General features: G+C 35.4%; 1 pseudogene; it reads left to right on the top strand.

The window, feature by feature from the left end:
- The first annotated feature begins 437 nt into the window (after positions 1-437).
- On the top strand, positions 438-5,855 carry LOC106478662 (annotated as a pseudogene).
- The last annotated feature ends 2,642 nt before the right edge of the window (positions 5,856-8,497 follow it).

Consider the following 8,497-nt stretch of genomic DNA (forward strand, 5'->3'; position numbering starts at 1 on the left):
ACCGTCCAGCGGTAAGTTTAAGGAGTTATAATGCTACAATCTGGGGTTCGATTCCCTATGGTAGTCAATGTGCAAAAAGACTATTTTATAGCTTTGCGATAAAACGATCAAAATTTATCGACCCATTTTTGTTCATTATTTTGAAGGTAAAATGTTTCATAACTTTTTTATCCGTCGAATATATCTTAAAACGACGAACAAGTCTTTTGAGTAAAGAAATTTGCTTTGCCAGCTGCAGTGGGTTTCCCATTCTACTGCACCGTTATTAGAGAGGTTATGGTCACGTGATACACGCGTGGATTTGCAAAAGTGTTGAGTCATATTACGTCATTTATAGAGCTGGAGGAATCCGGAACATTACATAAAATGTAAAAACTAGAAAAGTAACTTGGTTACCTTACGAAAGTATATTCACGTCAACCGTGACCAACTTTCGATAGGCTACACTAGTCTGTATATAAACTCGGTCAGCTTTCTTCATTCTGCTCAAACTTCTCTTCAAGTTGAACACACACAGATAGCAGGTTAGATTTAAAGGTATCGTAATAAATAGCCCTCTTCGTAATTAGAATGGGGTGGAAGGAAGTAATGTGGCTAGTGGCCAATACCTTCGTTCTTCTCCCGTCGGCCAGCTTCGGGCAGAAAGACAAATTGGTTAGCCGAGCCTGTTACATGGATCCTGGTCAAAGCTCCATCCATGACTACACTTTACCTGACATTTTGCAAAGAGACAATATCCCTTTGGCTCATTTCAGGGGTAAGGTAGTGCTAATCGTCAATTTGGCAACCTACTGAGGGTTTAATTGGCACTATCCTCAACTGAATGCACTGAAAGAAATGTTTAGCAATGAAGAATTTGAAATTCTAGGCTTTCCTAGTAATCAGTTTGGACTGGTTTGTATATGATGCTATTTCATTTTATTTAATTGATAAGCTTGTAATATATATATATATATATATATATACAAGCCGAAAACATATTTCTTCTTCCTCTCTCTCTTATATTAGTACTACAATGAACATTGTACTAATAACAAAGGGATTAAGTTTCAATGGATAAATACAATTTGTTATATTGATGTAAAAGCTTTCACATTAATTTTTTCTTATCCAGCTCCCATCAGAAGGAACGTTTTATTTTCGTGTATGACGAGTAATTAAAATGAAGAACTTTAATGATGAAAAGTGTTCACTGTCTAGTGATTTTTCCAAGCTTTATTTAGGATCGTTTAGTGGGGGTTTTTAAATTATGATGTGTGGTTGATTTCATTACGAGAAACGTTTAAAACGTTTTTTCAGCAGTTTTAACTGCAACGCTACTGTGGTTATTCCATTAACATAACCTTATGTCCGGAATAATACGTCAGAGACTTAAGAAAGGATAAAAATGTTGATGTCATATTCCTTAAAAGTAACAAATTAAGATTCCCACATTTGAAAGTTAAGCTATTAGCTTGGAAAGAAATCAAAAAGTGGCATCTTAGTCAAAATATTCAGGTATAATCCAACAAGTTCTTCCAAACTAGCTCGTTCTTTTTGCGTTAAGCAGCCAGTAAATCAATGTGCTTTTAAGATTAGCAGCATGCTCTTAATTTAAACATAATATTTATTGATTTACTCATTTTTATATTCACGAACGCAGCTCAGCAATCATGCCATACACCACTTAACGATATTAAATTCAGTTTTGTTGATAAAGAACCTTTTTTTTAAGTATCAGGAATGGATTTCGAAGCGTTTGTTTTATACAAGAACGATATAGTTAATCTTAATATTTTTTGATAGGGAATTCTGTTTATCACAAATAATCTTGTTTTAACTTGTATATATATATGTGTGTGTGTATATTGTATATTATTATTTAAAAATTGCAAGTTTTTTAAACAGAATATTACGTGGTTCCATTATCGCTATCGACAATAAAATAAAAAATCATAATATTAAATATTTATATGATTCTAAACGCCATTTAAACTGTCAGTCTTTATGGAAGCGTGTGTTTCAGTTTGTTAAATAAATGAGAAATTATTAGAGATTCTAAATTTCATTTTATTTGGATAACTTGTGAAATTTATTGATGATTTTATATTAAAAACGGAGGGCTGTGAAGTAAAGTAGGTTATCGCATTTAGTATATATTTCAAAATTAATCCTACCCGTAGCAAGAACCAGGCGCTAATGGTACCGAAATTATCAACGGTCTGAAAGGTGTTCGTCCAGGAAATGGTTTTACTCCGAATTTCGTAATGTTCAATAAAATAGATGTGAACGGCGACAGCCAGCATCCTCTCTATGCATACCTAAAGGTGAGACGCATTTAAACATGTTCAACGTGATGTTTTTTTTTGTGTGTGAATACAACTCTTGTAGCATTGGAAAATCTTTTATTTAATATTATCTTATAACATATATTTACATAACGTGAGAAAATAGTTACTAAAATTTCATGAAGACGGATAATTGTTTATTTTGTTTTGAATTTTGTACAAAGCTACTTGACGACTATCTGCGCTAAGCTGTTCCTAATTTTCAAGTGATAGACCAGAGGGAAGGCATCTAGTCAACACCACCCATCGCCAACTCTTGGCCCTACTCTTTTACCAACGTAAAGTGAGATTGGTCGTCACAATATAACGCCCCTACATCTGAGATAGCGAGCGTGTTCGGTGACAGGATTAGAACTCGAGCGCCCTAACCACCAGATTACGTCAAGCCCCAAAACGGGGAATAAAAGTCACCCAGAATGTCGTCTCTTATAATGTTTCGCTCAACACTCTGTTGTTCGGAAATCCAAATTTTTCAACTGGCTGTTGCAGCCCATGGTTAACTTTACTCGTCACTTAATGATCATACATTTAGCTTATTATTTATTGAAGAACGTTTTTGGTTTATTTTACAAACAGAAAGTAAACAAAAAATATAAAAAACGCCCTTCCCCGTTAGTGCAGTTTGGCAGTGAAACATAAAGATGATGTAAGTTTTGAAAGGAAATTAAGTCATTTCTCAATCAGAACCGCCTCAAGTTCCTTCGTTAATATAGGTAAATTTACATGATTTATGTTTAAACAGTATTCCATAATGGTTCTTAACATGAACAATCCCCTAAGAATAAGATACTAAACAATGAGGTTAAAGCGGTTAAAAATTAAAAAAAAGTATACCTACAAATTAACTTGCTGTCTTATTTTTAACCTTCTTCTGTTATATTGCCCATAATGGCTCAGTGCAACTAGTTATGGTATCTGAGGGGCAGGCTAGATGACTGAAGACTTACTTAAATTTAGTAAACAGTTTGAAACACCTCTTGCAATGTGGTTAGGTACATTTTTTAAATTGAAAGACAAAGTCATAAGTAGGATAAAAGTTCTGTATTATAGTTTGAACTTGATTTCATTGTAATGATTGGACAAAGACAATACGGTTCATCTTATATGCAAGCGTGTGGAACAAAATAATTGATTATATGTTTTTCCTTGGGCTGTCGTCACACAATTATATAACTATTTTAGTAGAAAACAGGTACATAATGGTTATTCTGACTATACAAATATTTCCTCCTTTTATTTCTGAGTTTATGGCTTTTGTTGCTGTGTCCACAGTTTGTGATCACCGAATCACCACTTCATGTACAATATTAGTATCTCGATCAATGAATAGTTTGTATATTGTCTCTAATATGGCGATCCATCTTGTTTTTTTCACTTTTTTCTGGTTTCGGTTGTTTGCTTTCAACATTAGACTCTTAACAAATTTTGATGTATGCTTTTTTTGTTTGTTTGTCAAAGTAGTCTCGATGTTTGGCGGTCTTTATCATCCAAGATAGTCTTCCTACCGCTCTTACTCTTTGTACTTCAGGTTTAAGCAGTTCAAATCCATGCTGACATGATTTCATAGACTTACCCTTGACTTATTAGAAATCATTGCGGCGGTTCTAGCATGGCTTGATGGTTAGAGCGCTAGATGCACAATGTGTGGGTAGTGGGATTGAAACACAGCGCTGAACATGCCCTTCCTTCCAGTCATAGGAGCGTTATAATGTGACTATAAATCCAGCTATTCGTTGGTAAAGAGTATCCCACAGTTGGCGGTGGGTGTTGTTAGCCTGTTATCTTTCCTGTAGTTGGCAGTCCACAATTAGGGTTTGTGGCATATAGAGGCTTGCCCTAAACAAACAACCATTACGATATTGATAAAAATGCGAGCTCTTACTAATGGTTGAAATTTGTCTGCTGAATGTGCAAGCAGATTCAATTACTGGAAAGTCTTCATATGCTTATTGAAAAGTAGGCTTTCTGACCAACACCTGAATATAAATGGCCTGTATTTTCTAATTCAATTTTGTGTCTAATATATTTTCATTACAAATATGTAAAATATCAAAGTTAGCGTGGTGTGTGGATAGAAAAAATGTAATAAAGGAATGTTTTACAGATCTGATCTGATGGTTAGGGCGCTCGATTTGCAATCTGCGAGTCGCAGGTTCAAATCCCGTCACCGAACATGCTCGCCCTTTTACACCGTGACGGTGAATCCCACTATCCGTTGATGAAATAATAGCCTAAGAGTTGGCGGTGGGTGATGTGACTAGCTTTTTTCCCTCCAGTCTATCACTGGTAAATTAGGGATGGCTAGCGTAGATAGCCCTCGGGTAGCTTTGCACGAAACTCGAACCTGATTCATGAAATTTGAATATAATTGAATTTCATTTATTTAGTATAATTGCTACGATGTCTTTTAGTAAATATGTATAGCTTAGAATAACTTTGTTCCGTGCCTAAATAAACTTTTCCTGTCATTATTTACTCTGGCAGACATTCTGTCCATCTCCTACTGCTAGCTTCCGCAGTCCGGATCGACTGTTTTATAAACCTATTCACAACCGAGATATCCGCTGGAATTTCGAAAAGATCCTGGTCAACAGATACGGTAAACCGTTGATGCGTTACGATCCGTCAACTCGACCGTTGAACATTGCACCAGATATTCATTGTTTATTGCAGCACGGAGCTATTATACGCCCAACGGGTCCTGATGGATTTCCAAATCGTTTTTCCAAAAAACAAACTCCTTCGCTAGATCCTTATCCTGTCGTTGTTGGACCTACTGCTCCTACCTCCCCGAATGGAGCACCCCAAACAGGGGAAGAATGTAACTGTTAACACAGCAACATTCAAATTTAGAACCTAAATTTTTGATACATTATATATATATATATATATTATATTCACGCTATACGTTTGTAAACATAATTAATTCTATAGGAAAGTGTAAGGTCATGAGTACTTTTCTTGAATGCCGTCATTGTAGTAAATTATTTTTTTATTTAATCAGGCTGATAAATAATAGCCAGCAAGAGATTTTGCTGTAAAAAACTGTGTGCAGTCAAAACAATGAATGTGGTCTCAAACCACACCCGACATTTCAGCGGTAAGTTTGAGGGCTTATAACGATAAAAGCTGGGTTTTATGCCCGCGTTGGGCAGACCACAGATAACCCATTGGGTAGATTTGTATTTAACAAACAAAGAGCTCAAGCCGAAAAGTGCAATATTCAAACAAAGGGAAATAAAGAAATGATGAACCTAACCATAATTTCTGCGATTTTGTTTTTATAAGTTCTTTAACTAATTAATTAAAATGAGTTTGTAAATAGACTAAAACAGCAGTATCAATTAGAAATTCGTGGTTTTAGAGCATTGATTAACCAAGCCAATATAACCAGAATTATAAGTAAGATTTTTCCTTTATATGAAGAACTAACCAGAAACTGCTTTAAGACAGTTGGTTAGTTTGGATGTCTTCCTCTGATGTTTTCTTGGTCTTACAGTGCATTCAGCCAAGTGACTATAGTGTGGACAGGAAATCTTTAGTTTTACTTTATTTTGGTATTATTATTTGGATGGTTTTTGTGTGTATATAGATAAAAAGATCATGCTAATAAAAGGTAAACATATAATGTTTTGTGAATCTGTATTTTTTAAATTTAAATGTGGATACAATTTAACTTAATAAATCTGAAAGATTATAAAATAATGGAATTCAACCTGTCTAAAGTAAAGCAAGCTAAATGGTTGTCTGTGAAGATAAAGCAGTTCTGTTAACACTAAAATTGTATTTTGTTCTGAGAAAGCGCAGGGTTAAAAGGAATGGTGGAATACATTCGTATTTACAACAGACACAAATGTTAATATACTTTTGTTTTGTCCCTAAAGAAAGTAAACAGGTGTTAATTTTAACAAATAAAGCATGCTAATTTTAACATGTAAAGCAATTCGGCTATTTTATTACTTTCCATCAAAAAAGTAGTTTTAATTTATTGAACCATTAGTTTCCATTATGCATAGATCTTGTTTGTTAATACAAATACAGTAGGCCCGGCATGGCCAGGTGGTTAGGACGCTCGACTCTCAATCTGCGGGTCGCGGGTTCGAATCCCAGTCTCACCAAAAATGCTCGCCCTTTCAGCCGTTGGGGCGTTATAATGTGACGGTCAATCCCACTATTCGTTGGTAAAAGGATAGCCCAAGAGTTGGCGGTGGATGGTGATGACTAGCTGCCTTCCCTCTAGTCTTACACTGCTAAATTAGAGACGGCTAGTGCAGATAGCCCTCGTGTAGCTTTGCGCGAAATCCGTAACAAACAAACAAACACGGTATGATTAAAAGTAGGTTTCATTTCGCATGTTTATTTTACCTAAGTCCAAAAACGAAACCATTTAACTTATATAAATCTCGTAAACGTTTTCTTTGTTTGTTAAACAAAGAATATTTCGGTCAATGTACTGCAACAAGGAAATTTCCAACGCACAAACGATGCAGAGCTAAATCTATACTCCTATTCCTTTAAATCTTTATGTTTCTTTGCTAATGGAAACCATCAGATTTTTTTTTCCGTTTCAAGAAGAACGACACTGTAGAAAACATTAAAGTAGAAAGTTTTATACAGAATATATTTGATATAAGCAAGAAGGACAGAAACATGCATTTCAATGCTGCTAATGAAACTTTAATGTAACAGTTTTATTCTGTATGATACCCGAACTATCCAAAGTTGCAATTTTCGAAATCATGTTAAAAACAGTGGTTCCCAATCTCTGAAAAATCCAAAAAATAAATAAAAATAAACCCTACTCGTCAAAATTGGAGGGCAGTCTCCGAAAGTTACCGACGTATTCTACTAGCCAGCTCTCAATGTTTGTGCATTGTCGACTCACCCTTGAATTATTTCTTTTGGTTTACCTTTTTAAATAACATACCCCCCCCCCCTTAATAGTTTTAAACAAATAATACGCATTCGGGGTATGACATTGGCTCAAAAGTCTAATTGGTTGGCAACCACTGGTTTAACATACCAGAACATTTAAGACCTGAGTCACACTAGTCATGAATTGTGTTTCTGTCATAAACTATTAATATGTCATTATTAGTATAGTTCTGACAAGAGCTTGGAGTTCTCGGATATAACTTGTATAACGAAACAGATTAAATCATATTTAATAATCATATGATCATGTAGATGGAGCTGCAATAGATTAACCGTTAGTTAACATTTCTTGTGTTGTCATAGTAGTTTCGTATGGTGTTTCGTATCTAGGAGTAGGACTGGCGTCCTAGTCCGGACACCGGGTGAGCATGTTTTGGTGTGACGGGGATTCGAACCCGCGATTTGCAGATTGCGAGCCGAGTGCCCTAACCACCTGGCCATGCCGAGCCTTTTGTGTTGTCATGTAAACCAGTGTTGATAATTATTTTTCAACAGATGCGACACATAAGATAAATAGGTAGATCATAGCCAAACCTAATTTCGAACTTCTATTTAGAGAGAGGACAGCCTGTCAGCAGCAGGCACCACCTGTCTATACGGCTACTCTAAACCAAATATTAGAAATGACAGTAATTTTTATAAAGCTACCGTCGTTGAAAGTGCAAAGTGTGCTGAGTGACACATCGCGGGCTCGAACATTGAACCATCTGATAAGGGTCTACTAGGCCTCTTCCAGTCTTGAAAAACAAAGGCTTAATCATTATCTAGCTAATTTCAAGTTGATTTGCAACAAAAGATTTGTTGATATTTTTTATGATTTCAGACATAAGACCAAGCTAGTCTATTTGTTCAGTTCTACAATAACATTAAGCTCACTGTGGGGGATACAACTGTTTTAAAATTGTCTTTTATAAATATCCCACTACCCAAAATTCTACAGAATAATAATGCATGTGCAATAGAAAAACTGTGACACAATCATAACCATATTATATAGTATTGAGTACATTCTACTAACAAACTGTTCCTAGCTCTAGGATTGATATATATATATATATACCTATTTCAATAGAAATATTACTGTAAAAACCATATTGGTCTTATACTTTTTGGGCCTCCTTTGTTCTGGGCTCAAATTAACTGCACCTCTTGAACACCATTCATTTGCGTCTCTGCCTGTAATAACATGTTATGGATTTCGCGCAAAGCTACACGAGGGCTATCTGCACTAGCCG

The sequence above is a fragment of the Limulus polyphemus genome, unplaced genomic scaffold (genome assembly GCF_000517525.1).
Source record: "Limulus polyphemus unplaced genomic scaffold, Limulus_polyphemus-2.1.2 Scaffold239, whole genome shotgun sequence".
Classification (NCBI taxonomy): Eukaryota; Metazoa; Arthropoda; class Merostomata; order Xiphosura; family Limulidae; genus Limulus; species Limulus polyphemus.